General features: G+C 44.1%; 1 protein-coding gene across 2 annotated transcripts in view; it reads right to left on the minus strand.

Annotated features, from left to right (window-relative positions):
* Window positions 1–19,830, minus strand: part of ATP11C (ATPase phospholipid transporting 11C) — a 589,522-nt gene that overhangs the window by 478,372 nt on the left and 91,320 nt on the right. The window lies entirely within an intron of this gene.

The raw sequence follows: 19,830 nt of genomic DNA on the forward strand, positions 1-19,830 counted from the left end.
GACTGGCCGCTACCAGCCTGCCACCACAGACAGGTTTCTGACACCCTGGAGGTGAGCCCCCTCACTCCCAGATGCCAGAAACAAAGCCCCCTCTAGAGTGAGGTCTTGTCACCTACTCCAGCAGGATGGCTAGTGAATCTGCATACTAAGGCCAGGGACTTCAAAGGCACTACCGCCTTTTGTATGCAACCCCCTGGCTTCCCCAGACCTGAGGGCAGCCACCCCCTTCCCTGAAGCCCACTTGGCACCAGGACAGGTGGGAAAATTAGTCAGTAGTCGTGTACCATCTTTAGGCTAACCACACACCTTAGGTGGCCTACCCAAAGTGGACACTCGAGAAAGGGTTCCACCATATTCTTTTTGGTGGCACTAGGCCTTCTCGGAGAGTGTTATGCCAACTCCCTACAGTAAATCGTCATATAGAGGGTTTAGTAACCCCAACGTAAGTAGCCCATTGGCTACTACTCTACAGTCCCCTAAAATGCCCCTAAGGTGAGTATTTAGGTGCCCCCCTAACACCAGAAGAACAGATTTTTCTGCCACAAAGAAGAAGAGGACACAGATGAGCCGGAAGAGCGAGAACTGTGGACTGGTAAAAATTTGGCATGAAACCCTGCCTACCTGCTCCTGTTCTGACAATTGCAACATCATAACTCACCCTGCAGCCGTGGGGACTCCAAAAGCCTCAGAGGTTTTCCAGCACTTCGACCAGCTCATCAGCATCTCCCTTGGAGTGGAGGAACCGCAACGTCCAGTCAACGGTTCTGCAGACCATCGGCTCCACCGAAGGCACCCAGGAGGAGGTCACCAGGCTCCATAAGACCAGTTCCCTCTGCCCTCTATGTGAGAAGACTGTATGACCAACCTGAGCCAAGCTGCAGCAATACCTGAGGTACTAGACCCCTTACACCAACCAAAGCTTGTTGAAGCCCCACCCATACTCCAGCAGTATATCCAAAGACTCAACATCTTCCAGAGTCATCCAGTTGTCCTGCCTTGTCCCTCTTCTTGCAGGTCCCCCGAAGAACTGTGGGTGCCTTGACGCAGGAGCACCAACTACAAAGACCTGCTCCCCCCAAGCTTGCTTGCCCATGTTCAGCACACCCGACAGTGCCCCCAGGTTCCCAATACCCCCACTGACAACCCCCATTGGGAGCTCCCTAACCTGTCCCCAAGTCTCCCCTTGCAATATTTTTCTAGGTGGCCTCCCTCGTCGCCAAGTTTGCGGTGCGCAAGAACCCAACTTGACTAGCACCACTGCACCCAGACGCCCCAGGCAAAGTAAAACTGAACTGCAGGTTTTATTTGTGACTTTAAACCCCTAGCACCCTACTACCTACAGGGGACCCCCGAGAACTGATTGCAAGGACCACTATGCAGTAAAAGTACTTTGGAACCTTAATTGCGTATAAGTGCATTTCAGTAAAAGTGGTACCTACTTGCAAATCTTCATAAAAATGCAACAGTACTTAGGGTCTGATTACAACTTTGGCGGAGGGGATTAATCCATCCTAAATGTGACGGATATCTCGCCCACCGTATTACAAGTTCCATAGGATATAATGGACTTGTAATACGGCGGATGGGATATCCGTCACATCTGGGACGGATTAACCCCCTCCGCCAAAGTTGTAATCAGGCCCTTAGTCTTTTGAAAGTATTCTGGTGTTGAAACATAATATTAACAAAGTAACTATTTTTCTAAACAATTGGTCTCAAGTTCCTTCTTGAGTGTGTGGCTTATTTATTGACTGTATTGTGTAAAACAGACGCTTAGCACTACCCTCTGATAAGCCCAACTGCTCGCACACACTATCACAAAAGAGAGCTTTTCGACTGTCACTTTTAACCCTGTTAACCAATAAGGGTCACCTGTACTATCTGCATAGTGTACCCCTACATTTGGTACTCTACATAGATAGCCAGCTCCCTACACTCGACCACACCCTTTGATATCAGACTGTGGCCATGGTACTTATCTGCCCACACAAATGGTAGATGGTGACCTGCACTGGAGTCTGAACACTATTTAGAGTGAGGTACTGGTGTGTGGCACTCATTCACTAAAATCAGAAGGCTTCAGAAAAATCTTAGTGTTGGTACCAGTGAAGTTAGCAAATCTGAGAAACCCTTCTGCAGCACAGTGTGGTGTAAGGCCTCATACCCATTTTTCAGTTAAAACGAGGCAGAGTTTTACATATATATATATATATATATATATATATATATATATATATATATATATATTTCACTAAAAACCCAAAGGTTACAAGGGCGTTATAGTTAGGTTCAGATTTTAAACACACAAAACCAAAGAAATTCAGCAGTTATAGTTATGCTTATCTCGTGACCCCACCATACACAGTTTTCACATCAATAATTTTATTACAAATGTTGCAGTGATATTGGCAATGAAGGCAAAGAAGATGTCATGACTGATGTAATATGAGGGTTAATTAATAATGCATGGCCAGGGTGCTAGTTATAGGTACCTTAGGTCACGAGTTAGAGTTTCTTGAGATAACTATATCTATAACTGCTGACTTTCTATTTGTGTGTTTAAAATCTGAACCCAACTGTAACGCTCAAGTAAGCTTTTTTTTTGGGTGAACTTCTACTTTTTTTTAACATAATGTAATATTTAATTACCATACATTAATTAAACCGCCGCCACACAAAGTCTTCAGAGGTGCACGGTGACTAGCAGCCAGGCCCTGCAGCTGACCCCTCCCCACATGCAGCTAACCCCACGCTGCATGCAGCATTCAGGCGTGTGAGGAAGGGCTGGCTGTAGGGCCTTGCCGCTAGCCAGAATCAAAGGGTGTTGAACTAATGCCAGGACTCAAACCTGGTTTTCAAGAGCCAACTTTGGCTCTCTGGCTGTTTGGCACATCCATATTTCTCAGTTTATGTGTGAAAGTGGTATGGTTGTGTATGATCACATATAGTGAGCACATTCTCTGTTGAAATGCCGTTGTTAAGTAAAAAACACAGCAGTGTGAAATACTTGCAAGGGTTTTTTTTTAAACTGGACTCAGGAACATAATTCTGCACCTTTGCACTAGTGCACAAACAGGGCTAATCACTTTAAATATTACACACAGACTAAGACTTTCGTGACCCATCAATAATCACCCATGGCTGGCCCAGAGAAAAATCTCAGGGGCCGCATCAGAGATACAGTGCATTTTCCTTGTTTGCACCGGGGGCAGCTTTTAAAAGGTGCATCCGGCGCAAACAAGGATAATGCGTGGCCCCAGGGGCAGTCGTGAACTCATAAAGCTGTAAGGGCAGCGCATTCATGTAAAAAACAGAGGTTACTTTGAAGCAGCTCTGAGTTTCAACCGCGCAGGGAGCAACCTGCCTGCAAGGGGATGTCTGGGGATCCATGGAACCACTTTCCCCCCCTCCAGAGGACTGCCATCAGGGACCCACTGACAGTATGCCACCTTTGAGGTGGTGCACTGTGAGTGCGCCTCCTGACAGCTTCTTTGCCTCTGCGCCCGTGTGTATGATATGGCACGGGTACAGAGGCAAAGGGAGTCCTTCATTTGCTTGAGGCCATGCCCCATGCAAATGAGGGAACACCCTCTGATGATAACTCTGGCGCTTTATGTGCACCAGCACTATCGGTATTTCAGAAGGGGGGTACAAGCATCTGCGGCCCCTTCTGTAATACCAAAGTGCCCCGGGCGCGCAATCTGGCACAAACGCCCGTTTCGGTCCTGGGATACTTCCATGATATGGCTCCAGATGTTCTAAGCCAATCACAATCAGGCAGGTTCCATTGACTAAGTGCACTCAGTCTAATTTAGATGAGGATTTATCAGTTGATCACAACAATTAGATTTACATGAAATGTACAGTTACAAATATGATTGTCTGTTTTTCCTAATTGACAACATCTTCCAAAATACTGAACATATTTACACCAAACCACAGATCGGTTTTGGCAAATATTGTGTCTCTGTGTAACGTTTCTAACCAGTACTTTGGGCTGTAGGTAAAAACGAAAATAAGAAATGCCTCAGAGGGAGCAACCGCAATAGGAAATTGGTACTAACGAGTCACGTAGTTCAACATTTCTTCCCTAGGCGAGAGGCTGGCAGATTCCTTTCACATTTTGAATCCGACAAGCATATTGGGTAAACGTTCAGCAATGTCTTGATCAAGGAATGCACATTATTAGCATGAACAAAATGTATTTCCTATAGAATAAACATCAAACAAAGCCCAGGCTGTGCAAGAGTCGTGGAGTTGCTACCGCACCAGGCTTGGCAGGGACACCCGAGGGATTTGAGGATGAGGCGCACGCTGCCCTCAGAGGCGACGGTGGCACGAATGTGGTTGAATCAGAGCAGAGCTCTAGCTGCCCGTGCTGCAATTACCTCCAGCAATGGAGCTGTCTTTGGCTGTGGTCAGACAAAGCAGAGCTCCTGACCCGCTGGCTCTACCTGTCACAGCACATCAGCTTTATTCAAAGGGTTCTTCCATCTTCCAACAGAGGCATTGTTTCATAATGCATTCTCCTGCTTTAGACTAACAGCAAATGAAACATTTCTATAGCAGTTCAAGCATTAAACTGCGTGTTACATGTCATAGTTGCTTTCTAAATAATACCCTTCATTAGCAGAATAATCCCAGTGCCTGTGGCAGGACAGTCATTCACACTGCAATGCGTAAACTAGCATCAGCTCAAGCGCTTATACACCAGGAGGGCGCCTGCCACAAGGGTAGGAGGTATCACCGAATATTCAAGTGCTAACAGCACATTGCCTTTGATGCTGGATCTGCACAATAATGGTAAAAACTCGAGGAAATGTTGTGATTGGCTAACTTCTGTTGAGAAAAAACATGGGAGGGAGGAGGCGGAACTGAACCGCTCAGCAGTATTACTGGAAATACTGGCTACAAAAAAGTCCTGGGAGTGGTAATTTGTGCAATCCTGTATTTATGGGAAAGTTACCATGTCCTGATTTAAGAAAGTCAGCCTCTACTATCTAGCGGCATAACTCCAGTGGCCTGCCCACTGGCTAGCCTGTCATAACATGCCTGAGGTGGGAGAATTTGGCAAGCAAGTTGTCCTTGGTTGTATTCAAGAGCTCTTCAGTCCCAGCTCCACAGTGCCTAAGTTCTCTAATACATTGTTGTATACTGCGTATAACAGCTACCATAGGGCTCGGAAGGGTTCCCCTAATGTTGCACTGTATGCGCCAGGGGTTCCTAAAAAGCATTAGTTGTTTCTGACAGGCACAGCCGCTGAGGAGTGGGAGAATTCTGGGATCTGCCTCATAAGTGACCTGTTTAAAGACAGGGCTCTGATTCCCTTTGACTCACTGATCAATCAATTTGTTTCTCCAGCGGTGCAATTTTTGACTACAAGACAGCTCACTGTGGCATTGGGGCCCCTCTGGAGCATAACTGATGCTGGACTACCCCAAATACTATATATAATTAGGTCAACACGGATATTATTTTCTTGGCTTGTTAGAGCTATACCAGATCAGTCAGTGTTAAGGCATTGACTGATCTGGAATCACTCCTCTAGCTAGTCTTCTGCAGAACAGCTTGCTAAATGGGAAGTCGACGCTGGTCACTCTTTTCCCCAGAAGGAATGGGAGAAGCTACTTTCCTACCCACACAAAATTTCTCATAATATTAGGTCTCAGTACATCAGCACAATACTCTTCATTGTGCTTATCTGACTCTAGCAAGACCAAGCAAATTCTACACAACTGCTAACTCTGATTGGCCTTGTTGCTTTGCTCAAGATGCAGATATCAAAAATATGTGCTGGATTGCCTAATTGCTACTATCTTCCCTGGTGAGATTTGTCCTGTACTATTGTCTACTACTGGCTGCCAAGAGCTATATCTCAGAGTGTTGCATATTCAGACTTTACAAACGACCTAAGTCCAGTAAGGTAGCGAGTACATTTCTAGCCGTGACCTTTCTCCTAGTTAGATGCTCGATCACAATGAGATGGAAGGCCTCATCCATGGCTGGGGTAACTCACTGGTATGCCACAGTCACTCGCTGGGCCGGAGTGGAGTCAGTATCCTTGAGATGAAAGTAAGCTAGGGACTCTAAAAACACCCCACTGCTTTTTCATCAGAGCAACTTATTTTTTCCTTTAGAGACTGCCTCACAGATGACACCAGCACACCTTTGAAAGACCCATGTATGCCCTTACAAAATCAATAACTTCTCCAGCATTACACTGGCTGATCTAGATCTAAATCGATATTCCATCCCGAGTCCTCTGATATATGGCCACTGGGCACACAAGTAGCATATCTCTAACCCAGCTACACAGCTTTCCTTCACTTCTATTTTTACTACATAGAACTGTTATGTGTCCTTCCTTATTTTATTTTGGGTTAATAATGTTCAATTATTTTGCATTACTGATCTGACGTCATATTCTGTTATTCTGATAAATTGTTGTTGCTGGCATTAAACCTACTCATGTAGATTTTAGGGGAAATGTCCCAATGATTATGTCATGTAGTGTCATCTGTTCTTAAAAACGTAGTGAATTGTGTTAAAAAAACAACAACAACAAAAACAAATAGACAAGGTACGCCCCAGTATTCCCCCAATGCAAAATCTAGGAGCCCTCTGCTGAAGTAAAGAACCAGTCAGGTGCAATTAAAAAGGAGAAGAGTTCGCAAGTCATAAGAGGCTGGTGGGTAACGCTCTGATTTGATTAGTACTGTACTAGCAAATATTAAACATGCGCTAAGGGTTCTTTCTAGGTTTTTTTGTGAGGACTGTTATATGGCCTATGTACTAAAACCCAAATTCAAATATATATTTTGACCAAAATCATTATTGAACTATTCAATCCAAATAAGCGATGTACAGTGGGTAAAATGTGTTTAAGGGATACATTTAAAGTACTTTCAGATGTGAGAGGTGTTATTTTAATGAAGCATGTGAAGTCTAAGGTACATTATTATAAAAACAATTCAAACATTAATCACCCTGCGATGCCATCAACATGTTTCAGCGCTGCTAACATCTATTAAGGATCCCGTGCCTTCTTTAGGACATGTGCATCTATATATCGTGCTCACAACACCATAAATGAGTTTAAGCGCTGTGGCTTACCAATTGGTTATGTAACTAAGCAGTGATCAAACTTTTTGATGTTGCTACCTGGGCCCTGGGTTTGGAAATATCTTTGGTAAGATACAACATGGCTTAAGGCTCTCCTTTTGGAACTCCAGTTCTATATCAAACTAAGAAGTGGTGAGGGGGGGGATCAGCGGAGGTGCCTTTTACAATCAAGATAATGTGGGCCTAATAATTAAAGGTTTGGGTGAAATGCAAGCTAAAATCTTTGGCAAACATAGTGTTGATGAAACCAAGGGGAAGTGGTAGAGAAAGAAAAATAGTGTGGGTTACTAGAGGCGTTTCACAAAAAACTCAGACAAGCATAAGCTTCGTGTAAACGGTGGTAGACCACCACGCAGCGGAACTCACCCAAGCTATTGACTGTTGACAGCGGAAACCCAGCAACTCCTACACTGATCCATGGAAATATGTTAAGGTTAGAAACAGCAAGCAAGTATTGTCACCAATACCTTCAACTTTAATTATGCATTTGCAGAAATGATTTGTTTAAAATGTATTGCACATATTGCAACTGAATTGTAAACCAAAATCCACAGTCTCTAACAACAAGGTGCAGAAGCCGACTCCAGCAAGCTTTTGTGACTAGTTTTAGGGCAACAAATTGCATGCCCTCTTATCTCTACAGAAGGCCGCAGTACTGTCACTTATATCCCTACAGTAGCCCACAGAATAAAGCATGCAGAGGTGCAAAGCAGCTACAGGAATTCATCCACAGGTCTCAAGGAGACTGTATGCGCCACAGGATAACAATATACTGAAGGCTCCATAGGCGCTCAACACTTAATACCAGCTCAAATCCTAGCGAACAGCACTTGTCTCATGTAAACTAGGACTAAAAATGACAAACATAAATAGGAAAGGAAGACAAAATATACTTTCACTAAACTCCATTGTTGCAAAAAGGAATTTAATACTTAGTCCTTTCTGTTTTCTAACACTGCAAAGCTACCCTTCCTTCGGCTTACTGTGAAGTAGGGTTGTAAATGCATTTTTTTTGCAAAAACCCAAACAAACCTCAGTGTCTGAACCACCTCTTTCTAACAAAACAAAGCAGGTGTGGCTCACTGCTGCACCCACAGTACACAATGGACTGAATACCACTCGGGTCTCGGCGGAATAGAAGAGTTTACTGAGCCACATAAAAATAGAACCACACAATTTCTCTCAACTCTGAGTACTGAGTAATAGTGACAGAATGTAAATGTGCAAAACGGATGAGGATTGAAGGTAATACTGAGAATATAACGTAGTGTGTATGTCCGTCATCTTATTAGAGGCAGTGCTTAATTTGTGCTTGTTGTTTCCGGTGCGAAGCATCAGCACTTATTTTTCTGCCTCAAGCATTTACTGCAAGCAAAAGACACATATGGAAAAGACAGAGGAAGAGAAAAACAAAAAAGCTTCACAATGGGAGAAAGCAGAAAGCTGCAAGAGTGAGCAGAAGGGGCAGGGAGTTGCTCTAAATGGATTGAAGAGTCCCAAGAAGCTTCAGGATTACGCTGCTGCCTCAGTGTTCCGTGTTCACATATTTAATTGCAGCAGCCGCATGTTTAAGAGGAGGGCTTTGAGCACTACCACCTTTTTATTTACAAATTAAGCACTGATAAAAGGGTACAAACCAACATGTATTGAAAGTAAAATGGAGTTTGGGGAGAGGGGCTGATTAAAGCGCATCCCTCCCCCCCAAGTAAGCTTTTAGGGGAGGTTGTGCGACCAAAGTATAAGTAACACATTGTCAGCTAACTGTTCAGTGCAGCAGCATGCAGGCAGCAAGGGGACCTTCCTATTGTAGGCTCCAGTTGGGCCCAAATATAAAAGGGCAATCAGCCCTCCTTTCATTCGAGGCTGGGAGCTAGCTACGCCTCACACCTAGATGTCAGTGCAATGAGGTAAACAAAGACACACCGATTGTCATCACTTCACAAGTACTTAAGAGAAACTACGATTTGGGGGCAGGTTTGTTCAATTCCCACATGTAAGAGATGTGCTTGCACTATAACAATGCCAGATATATTGGTCTTTATGAGTATTGACATAACAATTAAAATAACACTATTTTTTTAATTTCATTTTTTTATAGCGCTACTCATTCCAGTGTAGGGTGACTCTCACGGAGCTTACATCACACATAAACATACATTGACAATAAAAACTACACATGTGTAAATCAATGTACAGGATGTTACATAAGATAATGATGGTTTTAAAGGGTAGGAGTCACACATCGTCTTTACTGGTAGGAATTATTTGTTAAGAGTGCATGGCGGGAGGAAACACAGAGTCAGGATATAAGCATAAGATAAAGTTTGGGGTTGACTGTACTAATAAGTCTTTTATTACAACCCAAATAAGCCTATTGTATCAGCCTCATAATAACTGGTTAAGAAAAAACACACAATGAGGTTCCGAACTCATGCCTTGCAGTATGCAAGCTGGTTTCTTAGCTAACTGTGCTATATTAGAAGGACTGCAATTTATGAAAGGCAAGTAATAAAAGGACCTCTGTGTCTAAAGCAGTAACCCACTTAGCTAGATAAAATAAAAGCACTGTGTACATGCATCTGCATACTACACTGTGTGCTTTGCAGGAGACATATTAACCATCTATACAACTTTATGAGTCTAAACTGACACTAGATAAACCAGAGATCTCTTCAGCAATTACATTAACCACCAGCATTATCTTACAAGTATTCCCTGAACTCTACTGGGCAAAAAAGCTCTCTGTAGCAGGTGCCTTAACCCCATAAGATATTTTAAAAAGCAACCTTTGCAACCAAGTGAGCAGGAACAGATTAACTGTAACTCACTTCTTTTTGCCAATTTATTTGTGGAAGAGAGTTTTTAAAAAATAAATGTATAAGTTGACTGTCAGATTGCATTTCATGAGTACCCATCTTGTGACTCCACCCCCTTTGTATTGCCACACCTTGACCTCCAACTGAAGGCTTCCTTGAGTAAAGTTTTTCCAATGGCAGCACTGTGCAGGGGTCCTCTTTCCATGCATCAGGAAGGTTACTGGAAGGTACAGATTGCCCAAATTCTTTGGAGTAGTTGAGTAATAAGTTGGGTTAGCTACTTTCTGGGAATATGAACATCAAAAACGCTAAGGAGGTGGCAGAGTTGCTTAGGGTTTTCAGGGACGCTGGGAAGGAAGACCTGTTAATACCAGGGGTCCTAGAACATTCCTGCTCTTCAAGGAGGTCGGCAGGTGTGGTGGCGGCAGATGTTAACCAGCCCACCACTTCATTTGAAGAAATGCAAGGTAGGGCCTTTCAATTTGAAAAGAGGATCCTAGGGAGAAGTGTCAGGGCAGGCAGAGATTAAGCAGGAGTGCTTCGACATTTCTGTGGCTGGAGCCAGTGTAGGAGGAGCAGGGCGGAATAGACGGCTCACCTGTTGCTGAAATGAGGCCAGTATCAGGGCTGTGCATGACGTGCAGCCCAAGCAGGAGCAGAGTGCAGTTGTGGTGCAGGTGGTGTGAATAGTGAAGCTCGGACCTGCAGTCATCAGAGGAAGGGGCAGGGAAAGAGAATGCTTTGGCGTTCCCTAGCCCACAAAGCAAAAAACAGTAAAAAGCAACCTCAGCAATGAACAGCAACTAATATGATTTGCCTACTATGGGATTTTGTGGGTAGAGGAGGATAAGCGTCAAGTAGGACTTGAGGGCAGAATTACTTGCAGGATGGAAGTCCAGGTCATGCCTGGAGAGGTCTACAGAGAAAGGGGTAAGTTGTCGACCTTGAGACATGAACATCAGGCAATATGGGCCAGGGGCAGAAGAAGCTGCCTGAGGAAACATAAATTGACTTTGTGGCGACAGAGGCAAGGTTACTAATGGACAAGAAGGTGGCAATGATTGGCTTGCTTGAACAAATGTTAGAAAGAAGAAAGGTGCAGGCCAGGGTCTATCCTATCGCTGCTGGGACATTTGAATTTTGCCTTCCATTCAGTGAGGACAGGCAGGGACTTTTGTAGGTGATTAGAGTTGTCTTTGTCGGGTCAGTCATTGCTACATCACTGAAAAAGACGGTCTGCAGAAGTAAGCGCACATTTGAGAACGTTTTTGGCATTTTTGAGACATTTCAATGTTGTGAATCTGGAGAATATGAGGAATGAAGTATACATTTCTTTCCTGATGCATCAATAGGGACAGGCTTGGGAATATATTTTGGCAAGGAAATCAGTGTGCTGAACAGTGGTCTGCAGACTGGAAAGCCAAAGTACAAAGCATTGCATTTTGGAGTTTTTTCTCTTTTTGGTGACTCTGGTGTTGTGGGGTCGGAACTTCTTGAATGGGAAAGTTTTTTAAACGTTGACAACATGGCTGTGGTTCACCCAGTGAACAGATAGTCTGCAAAGGATTTGAGGGCCTTAGATTTGCTGAGCGTATTTGTTCTGTCTGCTTACAATTCAACTGGGTTTTTTAGAGGAAGGGAGTGGATAATGAAATTGCAGATGTGTTATCTCGTTTACAATAGAGGAGATTTCTTGGATTGGCACCAGAGGCAGATTTACACCAGACTGAAATGTCAGAATTATGGCAGACAGGGTAAGTTAGGATAGCACAGTTAATTAAAAAGTCTTTGGCTTCTTCCACTGCTAAAGCATATCCTCAAGCTCTGTTGGAGTCTGTGGCATAAGGTACGCAGTGTTGCAAGTAAGAGGCTTGGTCTGCAGTACAGCAGTGTGAGGTTGCTTTTATGATGGAGTTAATTGACAAAGGTTTGTCAGCTATTACAATATCAGGCAAGCTGTCAGGGGTTGCATTTGATGGCAAACCTTTTTGAGGTACGAAGTGTCAGCGAGGGAGATGTGGAGGGGGATTATAAAAGACTGGACAAAAGAGAGGGGCCTGCAGCAAGAGATGTTCGGAGGCCAATAACGGTACAATTGTTGGAACATTTAGTTGGAATTTGATCAGAAGTTAGTTTTGATGGTAAGGAAGTGGTTTTGCTTTCATTTCATTTGCTGATGTCATGGTTATTTTGGGGTATTTAGAATGTCCGAATTATTGGGGATGACACAGACTGTGGGGCTAAACTGAGGTCAGTGGTGAAGGAAACACCTATGGGGGTGAAAATATGGTTGAGGAAGGGTATCCAGGGGCGCACGCTTGTCCTGTGGTATAGTGACAGGCATGTTAGAGGACTTACACAAAATGTGGGGACTGTCTGTACATGAGACTGGGAAGAGGATGTCCAGTTTCCAGTTTTGCAGGCGTTACAGGTGGTGTTAGCAAAGCTGGCGTTACCAAGCAAAGAATATGGTTCACATTCTTTTCAGTATTGGGCGGCAACAGAAGTGGGTATCAGAGGATCTTCAAAAGAGTTTATAAAATGAGTAGAGGGGCAGAAATCTAGTAGCTATAAGTGTTGTATGAGATCAGGTTGTTCTTGATGTAATGGCTTTGTGCAAGCTTCTAAAATATTTTTTTTTCTTATCTAGGTTGTGTAGCTGGCATGGCCTCTGCAACAGTATTGGTGTGGATTTGTGGCCATTCTTCGTTTAAATGGGCAGTGAAAAAGGCAGGGAAAGGAAATGTGGCTTTCAGGTTTGTTTTGATAATCAGAGGGTTCAGGTTTCATGGGGGTGTATGGTTGAAATGCATGGGGGTAGCTGTTGCCACAGTTGGTGAGTTGTTTAAAGGCAGGATTGTTCTTATGTTTTGGCTGTGCATGCTGGTGAAAAGGACCCTGTTGAGCTGAAGAGCCTGGAGTCTGTAAAGTATATGCAAAGGAATTTATGTGAAACTAAGCGGTTGTGGTCCGGTAGACTGAGTTGACTCCTATGGTGTGGAGGCAAGCACTCAAAAAAAGCAGCAATAGACGGTGCTGAAGGCGATGATAAACTCCTATAGATAAAAAGGTGCTGGCAGAGTTCAATATGGGAATTGAACTATATTTGATGGAAGTTTGTGATACACTGGCAGCATTCCTGGGTGGAAAATGTGTGTGGGAGGGGCAAAACAAAGTTGTAGGTTGCAAGCATTGGTTGGTCTCGCTTCTGGTTGGATGGTTCAGCTCGAGAAATGGAAAAGGTTGTGAGGCTGGTGAACGCTGTGAAGTGGTTATGTGTTGAAGAACAATTGGTTTGAGTTAGGTCAATGTTTTTTGCATGTTTCAGGGTAGGATTTATGATTAGAACTAACTTGAAGCATAGTGTGGTTGATAGTTAATTTGCAAACCATTTGCCAAGAAATGTTCTGCGATATGCACCTTTTCATTAAAGTAACCTTTTTCTCAGTAAAAATGGGGTGCTTTTTCTTGCAATTTCTTTCCCAACAACAGTTCAAATTCACCATGGACTGGGCAACCATTCCCTACCTCTTTCTGACATCTCGCGCATAAAACTGTGCAAGAATCACAAGGTGGAGACCATAGGCTTTGTTTAGATTACAGCAGTTTGTCAAATGAATCTTTGTTGTGGTGTCTTCATCCCACCAGCAGTTGCAAGCTAATTAATTTACACTTATCTCCATTTCCATTTTTCTCCAAATTCAGCTCCTGCGGATGTGGTGGAAGCATCTCAGGACAGAAAGGACACTGGTGGTAATGGCACCAGAAGACCTGCTCTAAATTGCATGCACCTTCTGATGCCATTTCCACTGTTGTCAGGTCTGTTGTCATAGTAAGGGAGTTGCCAATGGCAGATCTGGGGGTGGCACCATCACTGGTAGCGCTGCATTCCACCGCGATGTAAATGAGGCAGGCAACAAAGACAAAAGCAGATAGGACAACTACATTTAGTGGTGGATGTACATTACAACTCCTGAAAGCCATCATTTGTGGGGTAGATAGCAGTGCATGACGATAGCACAAGTTACCTTACGGCATGAGTTATAATTACTTAAGATAACTAACTTTAAATTTAAAAGGTGAATTTCTACGGTTTGGTACATTTAAAATGTGAGACTAACTAGAATGTCCCAGTAACCTTTGTTTTTTTCAGTGAATTTCTATGTTTTTTTTTTTTTTAACATAAAGTAATTTTCATTACTGTACGTTAATCCAACCACCACAGTGCATGGGCTTGGGCCTTGCGCAGCAGCAGTTGCGCACTCACACTCAAGGACCGTGTGCAGCAAGGGGTTCGGTGGATATAGATCCACTCAACCTCGTGCTGCACACGGTCTTTAAGTGTGCGCAGTAGAGATTGGCCGCAGCCTGCAGCCAACCCTTATAAACACCCGGCCGTGTACAGCGGGGGTAGGGCCACAGGGTCTGGCCTGTGGCCAGTACCTGCGGCCAACACCCCTAACCACCCAACCCCACGCTGGGCCCAGCTTTTGGCCATGAACAACAGTAATTGGTCACAGGTCCGCATGCCCTCCTCCCCAGGCTGATCTCGATCCCAGGGAGCCAATCCCCTGGGGAGTGATCTAAATATTTTATTTTTGGGTGGAGGTGAGTGGTGCCACATGGCCCTCCCTTCCCAGGCCAAACTCAAGCCTGGGAATCCCATTCCCCAGGGGCCTGGCCATGTGACCTTGGTGCCCCCACAGTACCCAGTCAAAATGTTGGGTAGCCTGAAGGCCTCCACGGTCCCAGCCGGCTCCCCACCTCCTGTGGGAGCCAGCATTGCTGACACAGAGAGGGAGTTTTCTCTGTTTCCCTGCCTGCATCTCCACAGGCAGGGAAACAGAGGAAACCTCCGCTCGCATGAAGGGAGATCTGCTTGACAGCTCTCACTTCATCCGATCAGAGTGATTGCTGTGACTTGGTGGGAGCTATCCAAGCTCCCACCAAGTCACAGCAAAAAGCTATGCCCCAGGGGTGGGCACCCCTGAACATAGCAGGAGCCGGCTCTGGGGTGTGGCGTTCCCCAGGGTTATTATTGGTGCCATAAGGGAGGCCACACAGACCTCCTCCAATGAACATTGCCCCGTGGAGGTGGCAGTCCCTGGGTCTGTGGGGGGTGCCGAGTGGCCCCTTGCACTTGTTTTGTTTGGGGCCCCGGGGAGATGGCGGTCCCTGGGGCTGTGGGGGGGCAGGCAGCCCATCTGCACTTGTTTTGATTAGTGCACTGGGGAGGTGGCGGTCTCTCGGACGGGGGTGGTACCCCCTCCTCACATTGATAATTTCAATTTCCCGGGGGCCACACAGAAACAAGTGCAGGAGCCCTTGCCTTTTTTTTTTTGGGCAGATCCGCTGCCCCCGTTAGTTTTTTGAAACATTGTTTTCGGTGACTCAGCTGAAGCCGGGCCCCAAGATGGCTGCCAACACTTCCTTGTTGAAGTGTTGGCAGCCAATCAGATCTCAGCATGAGATCAGGAGGGTTTGCAAAGCCTTTGCATCCTTATATACATATAAATTTATATATTCTTTAATTTCTCAGATTTTTTGGGATTTACACCAAATAACAAAAAGGTCACTAACTGGACCTTTCTGCCAAATTTGGTGTAATTCTGTTCAGTGGTTCGGGCGCAATCGCTGTTCAAAATCCCTATGGAAAAATGAATGGGGGAAAAAGTGTTTTGACCCTCACTCCTTTTTCTCAGCTCCCGCTTGATGGATCGACCCTGAAACTTTCCAGACAGCAGCTCACATGAGCGACAAATTGTTGTGAAACTTCATTAACCGTCACCAAAGATATAGCCAAGTAAAAAAACACATTTTCTATAGAAATTAGGTCCTAACTATAACTATATATATATATATATATATATATATATATATATATATATATATATATATACATATATATACACACACACACACACACACACACCCACACCCACACATAGACTTACCTTAAATATACTTACCTTTTGTTGTAAAGGCATTTGCATGGTAAAGGCACTGCGTGGTAAAGGTAATTCTTTGTATGGACAGCATTGGAAAGGAGGTCTCCGGTAGATGCTGCCCGCACAAGGTAGGTATAGCATGATTAATATTGGGGAAAGCCTTCCGAAATAACTCTGAGGGGCAGATTACAAATATGCATGATCAATACATTTATATCATCACAACTAAATAACTACGTTTTCAAAGTAAAGTTTAGTAAAGTAAGTGTCAGGAACATAAAATAAATACATTAGTAAATATGTTTTCACAGCTCCAGGTGGCCTCCAATGTGAGCATCTAAAACCAAACAGTGACGTTTTACTGGCAGTCGCAAGAGCGAAGTCTGGGTAATTATTGCATGTAGGTATATATAAACACAGCGGTAAGTGTTGGATTCTAGGTGACGCAGATTGCTAAGGAAGGTGGCGTTAAACACTAAACATTTAGAGTTGTGAAGCTACTCGTCGGTGTGAAACGCATTGCTTCCTTCCTGCGCTGGTAATTTTTGGACATCAAGTGTAATCCTCCACAGAAGAACAGGAAACAAAAGTTAGTGTCTGGAAATACAAATAAAAAAATATTTTTTTCGTCTCTATAAACTTCCCCCACTTTCTTCTGATTTCCTTCCTCTAAATCCTGCTGCATACCACTCACCACCTGTTGTTTGTCATGCACTTTATGTTAAAAGTGAGACCCCCCTACATCTGCAATGTCAGTAGGACAGTTGGCCCCTTTTAAGTTCATGCAAAATCCTCCTGAATCCTCTGAATGAAACAGATTGTCACCACCGTGGGCCTCTGCCCCTGCCTGGGGCACAGAGAGGTGCGCGAGGCGGTAACATCTCCAGTGCCTACGGGAGGAGACAGAGACACTGCAGTTATATGAGCAGGAAAGGCACAGTAACACCGTGTCAGATTCACTGAATCAACGGAGAAACTAAGGCACAATTGGTAAGGACATCTTTCTCTTCCAGCTACCACTGGACTAGCACACTGTGTAAAACTAATACTGTAGAGAGGAGTGGCACAGACGTGATAGGCGCGCTATACCAGGAGTCCAACCTTTTCAGTGAGAAGAGCTACGCTGAAAGAAAACCATCCCGAGCTACTAATATTATTAGTTTCATAACAGCCAACACAGCAGACAAATTATGAGAGTGGCCACCATTCACAAGATTACTAGCAGAGATCACCTCATTTCAGCAGCATACTTGCCAGCAGTGATGTAAAACAAGCATTTGCAATGCAAGGGTCTCGCATTTGCTTGAGGTAGAGCTATTAGCGTTGTAAACTCCTAACGAACTTTTCTTGCCACATGAATTGAAAATGAAAAGTAAAACAGTTACACATAAGCGAGCTGATTCAAAGCACCATGCCATGAGCTTGAAGGAGACACAAAAGGAAAAAAAAGTTTGCTTGCTTTCAAAGTTATCGGCAAAAGAGCAATTAGCCATGTAACAAGGTCGATGTTCAAGGCGGTAACCAAACCGCCCCAAACGTAAAGTATTTACCAATGCTAACAAAGGATTTTTGAAGGGCAAGACCATGAAAGAGCAATAGTGATGAGCGTGAGGTGGGCGTGGTTAAAAGCCCAAATAGATATCAACACATCAGATAAGCAGCGCTTGTGCGCTGCTATGCTCGACCTAAAAAGGATTTGTCAATATGGAATTCCTCTCCACTCGCCACTCCACTTTACGCCTCTCCATGCCACTCTACTCTACACCACTTTATTCTACACTGCTCTATGCTATTCCACTCCACTTAATTCCACTGTACTCCACTCTACACCACACTGCTCCACTCTAAGACAAGCTACTGTACACCTCTCCACTACACACAATGCCAATCTGTGCCACTTCACGCTACTCTATGCCACTCTAAGCCACTCCATCTTACTCCATGCCACTCTAGAACAGTATCTGTAAAATTAAGAAAAAGTACCCAAAAAAGTAACAAAGGCCCCGCTGAGGCCTTAAAGAATGATCACCTTTAAACAGAGGCCATGCAGGGGATTGAATCTTTAATAGGCCTGGTCAACTATGTTTTAGAGGTCTAAAAGCCAGTAGTTGACAGTCTGCCTATCTTTATAGGAAATGGGAGAAGCATAATAAACGGTAGTTGCTGAAAAGGTCAGTAAAGATTTTATTTATAGCAGATCCTGTTTCCAGTAAAAGGGAGCAAGGCAGAGGTCACACTGCGAGGACAAAGATCGGTCAAATAAGGTTCTAATGTATCCATGTGGCCATGTCATTGTAGTATTTGTGTTTTTCTAGAAAACAAAATCGAAGGATCTAGGTCGCTGGAAAATTTCTCCCACTTTGTCAGAATCACTGGCCCTTATTTTTCTGCCCGTGAACTTTGCATGGCATTCACGGGTAGGAAAAATATAGTTTGAAAACCGCCTTAAAAAGAATTGGCAAAGCCAATAGGTCTCGCCTATGCGAGAGTTACTGGCTATGCCAATGTCTTTTAGCAATGTTGTACACCAGCGTGCCTGTACAGCATGGCTAAAATTAAAGTTATAAAAAAAACCTATAATTTTTCAGCTCATTTTCCAAACTTTATCTTTAGCCATGCTGCACAGACACTTTGCTGTACATCAGGGCTAAAAGAGGTTGGCAAAGCCAGAATCTTTCAGTGATGACACGCTGTGGTGGGAAGCCTTATTAGCATTTGAGCGCCACTAAGTGGCATGTCATCGATTAGAACACAGGATCCTAGCAAAGATATTGTATCTGGACTGTAGTCACAGCAGGATTAAACTACGGATTGATTCGAGGGGCACTCTGCAATCAGAAAGGTATGGGAATGTGGAATGTCACTGCCTGGTATGCAGAAAGGATTCAGATTTCACTTAAAGTTTTTACATGCCTTGTGATGGAGCATAGCATTGCCAGATATAGAGTACAGATCATTGCATGAACACTTCACCCGACCCCCACCATGTAAGTGTGTGCATGCATGTGTGTAGGAGGGAGGTTATGCCATCCATGTTAGCTGTTTGTGAAACATGACTCAAAGCGAGGGACCAGAACAACAGTCCTTTGGTCGTATGTTACTTTCACAAAAGACTTCTCCAGCAGCAGGGAAGGCTGCTAGCTGTCCTGTGAGTCAATTTTAAGTCTATGCCTGCAGATCAGTACTTCAATCATAGTGTGAGCAGCTGACAGGTACTTATCAAGAGGAATCAATCTGTACTTGGGCCATGCTCCAGAGAAAAGGAAAAGGAAAAGGAAAGGAAAAGAAAATGGAAGGGGGAAAGGGGAAGGGAGAAGGCAATGAGGCCCGGCAAACAGTGGCAAATTAGGAGGCTACAAAGAAGAGTGACAATGAAGCCAATGAATGGTAAGCAGTGGGTGACCTGGAAGTCCCTTGTTGTATACAACACGTCATGAAGCAAGAGCACATGTGTAAGCAGCGCATGCATTCTTGCAGGCAAGACCTAAAAAGGACTGGACTTCTGATGGTGTGGCTACAGCAATTCTCTGCTGGCTTGAATGTTGGGGAAGGTTTTCTGACCAACTCCTCAACTGGAATTTTTAAGATTTAATAGCTGCAGGTGCACATTTTAATTAAGCTACTAAAATGAATAAACTGTTGGTCTACTTTAGGTTTTGACAGGCTGATACAATGCTGCTGGGGTGCTAGAGACACTTTTTGAACTAAGCCTTAAGTGACTCTTTTAACACTCAAGTGATACACCCGAAATGACCAACCCACCAATTTTATATTTTGCACAGGAAGGAGAGTTTCTGGTGAAGGTGCCTCACTGACAAGAAAAAAAAAAGTTCAACGCCCAATCATGCTGGAACATTTCGCTCATCTTCAAGGGGTCATTATACCTTTTTCCTGCTTGTGAAATTGCAGGCAGGAAAAAAAAAATAGGGCCTGATTGAGAGTTT

Source organism: Pleurodeles waltl, chromosome 2_1 (assembly GCF_031143425.1).
Source record: "Pleurodeles waltl isolate 20211129_DDA chromosome 2_1, aPleWal1.hap1.20221129, whole genome shotgun sequence".
NCBI classification, from domain to species: Eukaryota; Metazoa; Chordata; class Amphibia; order Caudata; family Salamandridae; genus Pleurodeles; species Pleurodeles waltl.